Here is a 9,402-nt window from a genome sequence, read left to right on the forward strand (position 1 = left end):
AACGCCACTCCCCCTCCTCTCTTGCCTCCCTTTCTATCCTGGAACGTTAAGCTGACTGTCCTGTCCATCCCTGAGCCATGTTTCTGTAATTGCTATGATATCCCAGTCCCATGTTCCTAATTATGCCCTGAGTTCATTTGCCTTCCCAGTTAGGCCCCTTGCATTGAAATACAAGCAGTTTAATTTATTAGTCCTACCTTGTCCCTACCTGGTTGACTCACTTCTGTTCTTAACTGTTCTGGTCTCAGATTGATCTCTTTCCTCTCTCTCCCTGGGTCCCTCCCTTTACTAGTTTAAATCCTCCTGAGCAGCTCTAGCAAATCTCCCCGCCAGTATATTAGTCCCCTTCCAATTTAGGTGTAAATCGTCCTTGTACAGGTCACTTCTACCCCAAAAAGAGAGATTCCAAGATCCAAAAATGTGAATCCTTCTCCCATACATTCATCTGCTCTATCCTCCTATTCCTGCCCTCACTAGCTTGTAATGCTCTAGACTACTTCTTTAAGCCAGTCCTCAACATTTCGACCACTCTTTCAACAACAGCAATAGACAACGAATGGCAGGGAGTTGTCAGAGAGTCAGATGTACAGCATGGAAACAGACCGTTTGGTCCAACTTGTCCATGTCGACCAGATATCCCAACCCTATCTAGTCCCACCTGCCAGAACCCAGCCCATATGCCTCCAAACCCTTCCTATTCATATACCCATCCAGATGCTTTTTAAATGTTGCAATTGTACCAGCCTCCACCACTTCCTCTGGCAGCTCATTCCATACACTTACCACCCTCTGCGTGGAAACTTTTCCCTCTCACGCTAAACCCATACCCTGTAGTTCTGGTCAGCCTCTCTCTATAGTTCAAATCCTCCAAACCTGGCAACATTCTTGAAAGGGTTCAGAAAAGATTAACAGGTTTCACAATATCCGATAGGAAGGAGACCAGAATTGCACAATATTCCAACAGTGGCCTAACTAACGTCCTGTACAGCTGCAACATGACCTTCCAACTCCTGTACTCAATACTCACCAATAAAAGCAAGCATACCAAACGCCTTCTTCACTATCCTATCTAACCATGACTTCACTTAAGGAGTTATGAACCTACACTCCAAGATCTCTTTGTTCAGCAACACTCCCGAAGACCTTACTATTAAGTGTATAAGTCCAACTAAGATTTGCTTTCCCAAAATGCAGCACCTCGCATTTATCTAAATTAATCTCCATCTACCACTCTTCAGTCCATTGGCTCCTCTGATCAAAATCCTGTTGTTATCGGAGGTAACCTTCTTCACTGACAACTACATCTCAATTTTGGTGTCAACTGCAAAGCTACTAACTATACCTCTGATGCTCACATCCAACTCATTTACGTAAATGACAAAAAGTAGAGGACCCAACACCGATCCTTGTGGCACTCCACTGGTCACAGGCTTCCAGTCTGAAAAAACCCTCCACCACCACCCTCTGTCTTCTACTTTTGAGCCAGTTCTGTATCCAAGTGGCTAGTTCTCCCTGTATTCCGTGAGATCTAACCTTGCTAACCAGTTTCCCGTGGAGAACCTTGTCGAGCACCTTACTGAAGTCCAAATAGATCACATCTACCACTCTGCCCTCATCAAGCCTCTGTTACTTCTTCAAAAACTCAATCAAGTTTGAGACATCATTTCCCAAACAAAACCACGTTGACTATCCCTAATCAGTCCTTGCCTTTCCAAATACATGTACGTCCTCTCCATCAGGATTCCCTCCAACAACTTGCCCACCAGAGGTCAGGCTCACAGATCTATAGTTCCTTGGCTTGCCCTTACCACCTTTCTTAAACAGTGGCACCACGTTGTGCCGGATGCCATTTGACTTTTAGGATATGTTTGAGTTCCCTGCTGGTAAAACGTCCCGTTGTCTGTGACCAATACTTTCAGGAGTCCTTTTATCGCAAACAATGATCTTAGCTTCTCGAATATTATCCCTGAGTTTGCCATATGGACTTCATTCACATCCAACCATTTTGAATGGGTGTCTACAATGACCAGAAACATTGAGCCAAAGGAAAGACCGGCACAGTCTATGTAACTGAGTCCAGGTTTACCTGGGCATTCCTATGAATGTGGGGGAGCTATTGGAACAATGTTTGTTGTTAGCATTCTGGGCAATGCCCCACCAATGCAACTATGTTAACATCGAACCCTGGCCATCAGACTGCTTCTTGGTAGCATCTTCATCTTGGAAACCTCTGGATGATCCTGGAGGAATTCAGCAAGCACCTGGTGGTGACCTTTACTCTGGACAATCACCCTTGCTCTCTACAGCAAGATGCAATTCTTTACGGTGATCTGGTCTAAGGGTGTAGAAAAGTTTCAATCCGGATTCCGATGGCCCTTCTGTTTCCCCCATTACCATCAGCTGTTAGCTTTGCTAGGACAGGATATTTTTGTGTCTACAGTGGGATATTGTCAGCAGTGACCAGAAGGATGTCCAGGAAATTAAAAAGTTGCCAGTGGAAGGTAGCTCAAGGCAACTACGTTAGCCACTTGGGCTGCCTGGATGATGTTCTAACTTGTACATGCTGAGAATAAGGGCCCACTGGAAGCTTTAACAGCACTGTCTGGTCTTCCTTCAGTGGCCGCAACAGGGATTTGTAATCTGTTACTATGACAAATTCCTGTCTTTAAAAGTATTGGTCGAACTTACACCAAAGATGACTGCCAAACCTTCCTTGTCTATCTGGGCATGTGTGTGTTAAGTGTCAGCCAAAGTCAAGGAAGCATATGGTGTTGGGTGTGCCATCAGTCAGCCAATAACCCTGCGGGGAGGCATCACATATCAGCACTACTTTGCTTCGAATTGTAATGGGCCAACACCTTAGATGACAATAGCTGCTTTTTCATTTCCCTAAAGGCTGCTTCTTGGCTACACAAACATTTCAAAGGCTGATCCTTTTTTTAATAGCAGGTGTGAGGGCACCAAGATGGAGGCCAGGTTACATTTGAATTTTCCATACGCATTCACTAACCCAAGGAAAGACCTAGGGTCCAGTATAGACGTGGGAGTCAGGGCTCATTTGATGGCCCTCACTTTATCCTCCAATGGGTGTAACCCAGTTTTGTCAATTCTGTAACCTAAGTAGGTCACTTGGAACACATTTTATCATTCTAAGGCATATGCTTGCCTGGGAGAAACTGAAGCACGATATCAAAGTTCTCCACATTGTCCTTACTGGTCATCTCTGATATAAATTTGTCATCTGGATAAATGGATAGTCCTTGTAAAAATGTTCTCCGTGGAATGCTGGAAAAGTGTACACACTAATAACACCCCAAATGGCAGTCTTGTATATTGGTTATGGGTGTTAATTGTTGTGTACTTTTGGCACTCCTCATCCAGTTGCAATTGCAGGTAGCCATGACTTCCGTCCAATTTTATAAAGGTAGCCACCCCACCAATTTTGCATACAAGTCCTCCATGTGAGGGATCATGTATTTATCCAGCTGTGAGAAGCTGTTTACCATTTGCTTAAAATCCCCACAAAAGGGGAACTCTGCCATTAGGCTTCACAATCAGTATGACCAGTGTTGCCCATTCCACAAACTGCATTGGTTTGATGGTTCTTTCATTCTCTACATTACTTACAATGTGGAAACAGGCCCTTCGGCCCAACAAGTCCACACCGACCCGCCAAAGCGCAACCCACCCAGACCCATTCCCCTGCACTTACCCCTTCACCTAACACTACAGGCAATTTAGCATGGCCAATTCACCTAACCTGCACATTTTTCAACTGTGGGAGGAAACCCACAGACACAGGGAGAATGTGAAAACTCCACACAGTCAGTCTGAGGTGCCTGAGGTGGGAATTGAACCTGGGTCTTTGGCACTGTGAGGCAGCAATGCTAACCACTGTGCCACCATGCCACCCATCTCTACTTTTTAATGCAAGACAAATGGCATCAAGTTGGCCTTGCAAAATCATGGAATTGCTTCCTGGTCAACATGTAAAGGGGCTTTAGCCCCTTTAATAGTCTCAACCCCTTCCTGAAAAACACCTGGATATTTCACTTGGACTTCACTGAGGCAGCCATTTTCTAATTGCAAAATGTTGAGCCAATCGGAGTGAATCTTTCTCAACCAATTTTATCCCAATAGGCTTGGGCCAGAGCCTTTTACAACCATCAGTGGTAACTGCATCAACTGCTTCTCGTAGGCGACCGGAACTGAAATCATACACTGGGAACTGTTCCAGATTAAGGGTATGATCCCAGTGTGGCTGAGGTCTTGCACAAACCTAAGTGTTGGAGACCAGAGTGAATCTTGTTAAAGACAGATTCTGCAACGAAAGATATAGCTGCACTGGTATCAGCCTCCATGGGAACTGGGTGACCATTAACCAACATTAATTTTAATTGGTCCAGATTTGGATGTCGCTAAGCAATTTAGTTGTTCCATCCCACTTGTAGGGGTCTTTCCAGGGTGTGCACTCTCTTGGATATGAGCCTACAAGTTTTCTTACTCAAATCAGACCTTGTAGGACTCCTTTGCTGTCTCAAGTCTGCAGTAACTACAATGGCTTGCTGTCCCATAGAATAGAATATTACAGCGCAGTACAGGCCGTTTGGTCCTCAATATTGCGCTGACCTGTGAAACACATCTGAAGCCCATCTAACATATACTATTCCATTATCATCCATATGTTTATGGAATGACTATTTAAATGCCTGTAAAGTTGGCAAGTCAACTACTGTTGCAGGCATGGTATTCCACTCATACTACTGACTAAAGAACCTACCTCTGACATCTGCCCTATATCTATCACCCCTCAATTTAAAGCTATGTCCCCTAATGCTGGCCATCACCATCCGATGAAAAAGGGTCTCACTGTTCACCCTATCTAAACCTCTGACCATCTTGTATGTCTCTAAGTCACCTCTCAACCTTCTCTAATGAAAATAGCCTCAAATCCTCCAACCTTTTCTCATAAGACCTTCCCTCCATCCCAGGTAACATCCTGGTAAATCTCCTCTGCACCTTTCCCAATGCTTCCATGTCCTTCCTATAATGCGGTGACCAGAACTGTACACAATACACCAAGTGCAGCCGCACCAGAGTGTTTTGGACAGCTGCAACATTACCTCATGACTGAAACTCAATCCCTCTACAAATAAAACCAACACACTATACTTACTTAGTGTGTTAACATTGATAGAGTTGTTAAGAAGGCTGTGTACAACCTGGGCGGCAACATTCAGAGATCTATGCACATGGTGACGGATCTCTCTGTTCATTCAAACTGCCAAGAATCTTATCAATAGCTCAGTACTTGCATTCCTGTTACTCCTTCCAAAGTAAATCACCTCACTTCTCCACATTAAACTCCATTTGATACTGCTCAGCCCAGCTCTGCAATTTATCCATGTCCCTCTGTAACCTACAGCATCCTTCAGTACTATCCACAATTCCATCGACCTTAGTGTCATCTGCAAATTTACTAACCCATCCTTCTACGCCCTCATCCAGGTCATTTTCATAAATGACCACAGCAGTGGCCCCAAAACAGATCCTTGCGATACACCACTAGTAACTGAACACAAGGTTGAACATTTCCCATCAACCTCCAACCTGTCTTCTTTCAGCTAGCCAATTTCTGATCCAAACCACTAAATCACCCTCAATCCCATGCCCCTGTATTTTCTGCAGTAGCCTACATGGGGAACCTTATCAAACGCTTTACTGAAATCCATATACACTAATCAAACAGCTTTACTCTCATCCACCTGTTTGCTCACCTTCAAAGAACTCAAAAGGTTTGTGAGGCTTGACCTATCCTTAACAAAATCGTGTTGATGATCCCTAATCAAATTATTCCTTTCTAAATGATCATAAATCCTCTTATAAAGTTTTCTAATACTTTACCCACAACAGAAGGCAGGCTCACTGGTCTATGATTACTAGGGTTGTCTCTACTCCCCTCCTCGAACAGGGGACAACATTTGCTATCCTCCTGTTTTCTGGCACCATTTATATAGACAACGAAGACAAAGACCAAAGCCAAAAGGTTCTGTAATCCCTTGTCTAACTTCCCAGAGAATCCTAGGATAAATCCCATCCAGCCCAAGAGACTTATCTATTTTCACACTTTCCAGAATTGCTAACATGCCCTCCTTATGAACCACAATCCTGTTTGTATCTCCATATACTCTGACAATATTGTCTTTTTCCATGGTGAATACTGACAAAAGATATTCATTTAGCACCTCTCCTATCTCCTAGGACTCCATGCACAGCTTCCCACTACTGTCCTACTTGTCCAGATCCTGAAGAACTTTTAGCCACCTGGCCAAGGCTCAGCTTTGTTGTGGTGTTCTGCTGTGGGATGGCCTAGGGTCCCTATGCTCAGGATATGCCTTGTGTGAGGGTCTGCAATTGCCTACACTAGCTCAGTTGGCAAGGTGCAGGAGTCCACTTCCATTAGGATGCCCTGTAACTCCAAAGCTCCACTTACCACATTTTCTAATGACAACGCTAGTTGTAGTGCCTGCTTGAAGTTCAGTTCAGTAGTTGGTGCTTCTGCATGGTTATATTAATCCCACATATCAAGCAGTCTCTCAGCATCTCAAATCAGGGTTAACTCAAATCATATGCTTCTGCCAGTCATCTCAACCATGAGAAAAATCCCAATACGGATTCCCCTGGTTCTCTAACAGCTGAATAAAACAGATAGCATCTCAATTACAGACGGCTTGGGTCGTACTATTCTATAACCAACTCAGTCAACTTTTGGAAGGTTTTCGTGTATCTGGTGCCTTTGGGGAGGTTAAGTCCCTTATAACAGAGAATGCTTGCGGACCTGCAGCAGTCAGAAGGATTACTCATTGCCCCAATGTGATTTGCCCAGAAAATATCAGATTCTTTCTGCATACTGGGCTCAATCTTCAAAGGCAGGGTCAAATAAGTCAAGCTTTCCAAAAATAGGCATGATGCCAGAAATACTTACCCCAACTCAAAAGATGACTATTGCAAGCAAGTGTTCTTCAGGCACATACTGATTTCTCCATTGAAATAACTGCACAGTACCCTGGCTGTGGCCAGCCAACTTGGAGTCAGTCCCCAAACCGAGGAGATTCTAATCTCCTGGTTGTATATTTCTTTTGATAAAAATATACAGCTCCATTAAAAGAAAAAAAAGCCCCCACCACACCACAGGTGGTGGCCAGCCAGCTCACGAACCTCAGGCAAACTCTCACCCACTTGTATTTTAAATTCATAGTTATACAAAATACAATAGTAACAATACACAAGAGAAATAGGGACACAACCATAAAGTGCTTGAAGGCTCAAAAACAAACACTACATAAAACATATAGAATTTTCACACAAATCATTGTCCTTTTAAAAGGTACCACAATGACAGAAATCTAGAGAAGAGTCAATTTCAGGCCCTAAGGGTGAAGTTTACAGCAAGCAAAAGCCCACAATATACAATTGCAAACACTTTACACATCATCTGCACCTAGGCACAAAGGAAAAACGTCTACAAAACACGACATAGCCAAAAATAGCATTCAACAATGAAAAACATTGAGTACATAACTCAACTCGCCCTGACACCCTCCAGTTCCCACATATCCTACACACCTCCTGACACCAGTCCACACTGCATATTGATCAGACCATCCTTGGCTAGCTTTCCTGCAGGACAGTCAGCCTTTCGGTCTTCAGCTGCCTTGCTGACCTGGTTATATTTCTTATTATTTTAATAAACAAGGCAGTTAACATTAACAGCTGTATACAGAGAAACAGCAATTTGCAAGGGAGAAGAGTGGCAAAGCCAAGCCCCAAACCCTAGATTTCGAACAGTTTTCAGGGAGATGAGGACAAACCTCAAATCCCACTTTCAGTCATCACAAAACAGTAACAAATACATATTAGACATGTCCAATTAGATAAGAAACAGTGCATAGAATACAGACACACACACACACACACACCCACCCCAGCAAGCCACCCGTCCCTCCCACCTTCAGGCCACTCAAAGGCAGCCCGCTTCTACACCCCTTCTAGTTCTTGGACCACTCTGACATCTTCTGGCCACCTCTAGGACAGGCCGCCCTGGTACCTGCTCGGGGTGACAACACTGAGGATAGCCTACCTGCCCTCTGGCTCTGTCTGCCCTTACATGCCATCTGACTCTCACTCACCCTGACACCACCCAGCTTGTGGGTGGCCCTGACACACCATCCAGCCAACTCTAGAACAGCCTATTCCATTTTCTGGGATGACTGAGCACAGGGCAGCCCAGAGGCCTTCCAGTCCTTGGCCGCTCTGACACACCTTCTGGCCAATTTTAGGACAGCCCGTCCTGATCACCCCTTTTTGGGACGACAGCGCTCAGAACGGCCTACCACTCTCCGGCTCTCAGGGGGACTGGAATCAGGGTGGTCTACCCACTTTCTGGCTTTCAGGACAGCCTGTCCACCTTCCAGTGCACAGGACGGCCTTCCCTCCCTCTGGCTCTCGCGGTGACAGCTTTTAGACAACCCAAGAGCCTCCCAGCTCATAGGGGATACAAGACAGTACAGGTTATAAACCCAATAAGCAGCAAGACAGTCAGTTACCAACAAACAGAGTCCTTTCTGGTACACCGAGTCCATTACCATAAACAGTTCTCTTCAAAATGCGTAAGTCCTCAACCAAAGGCAGAGACCACTCCAATATCCAGAGTCCACTCCTGAAGGCAGCAAACACAGTTTCCATAGAGGTTTGGTTTATCCACACAGAACCAGGCCCACTCACAGGAACACAGTACATTGTAAAAGGCCCACTCACAGGACACAGCAAATGCTCACCTCCCAGCACACACAGATGTTCAGTTTTTAACAGAGGCCTAGTCCACCAACCAAGGCCAGGCCTACCAACAGGAGCAGCTCATCTGAAAAAATGTATTTTCTCACAAGGGCTCAGTTCAACCACCAGAAAAAAAAACATGAAAACACATAAAAAACAAAGAAAACCAGAGTGCAAGGGCGAAGCCCAGCCATAAAATCAACATTTATCTTTTGCTTTGAGAAAAGGACAAAGAATAAATACAGGCTGTTCCCAACCAGTAAAACAATGGTTCCTTAACAAGGGCTGAATTACACCTGAAACACATTGATTGACTGTAAATCAGGCAGTTTAGCAGTCCTCAATAAAAGAGGAATACCAGTTAACAAAACTGGTTTTGTTAACCAGTCAGTTTGGGATCATATTCTCCCAAATAGAAGCAAACCAACAGCAGTAGTAACACACTGACTGTGGCCCAGCCAGCACAGAGTTAGTTCTCTCAGAGGAGATTTGAAATTGTTTTTAAAAATTTTATTAAACAGTTCAGTTTACAAACAATTACCATTAACAGCAGTATACAGAGAGACA

The 9,402-nt window shown here is 44.4% G+C and overlaps 1 long non-coding RNA gene across 1 annotated transcript in view; it reads right to left on the reverse strand.

The window, feature by feature from the left end:
• The window catches only part of LOC122559201, a 17,411-nt gene extending 8,290 nt beyond the window's left edge, over positions 1 to 9,121 (reverse strand). The window contains exon 1 of the long non-coding RNA XR_006314361.1: positions 8,838 to 9,121. This is a non-coding gene — a long non-coding RNA (uncharacterized LOC122559201). The remainder of the gene's footprint in view (positions 1 to 8,837) is intronic.
• Between the last annotated feature and the right edge of the window lie 281 nt (positions 9,122 to 9,402).

Source organism: Chiloscyllium plagiosum, chromosome 18, assembly GCF_004010195.1.
Source record: "Chiloscyllium plagiosum isolate BGI_BamShark_2017 chromosome 18, ASM401019v2, whole genome shotgun sequence".
NCBI lineage: Eukaryota > Metazoa > Chordata > Chondrichthyes > Orectolobiformes > Hemiscylliidae > Chiloscyllium > Chiloscyllium plagiosum.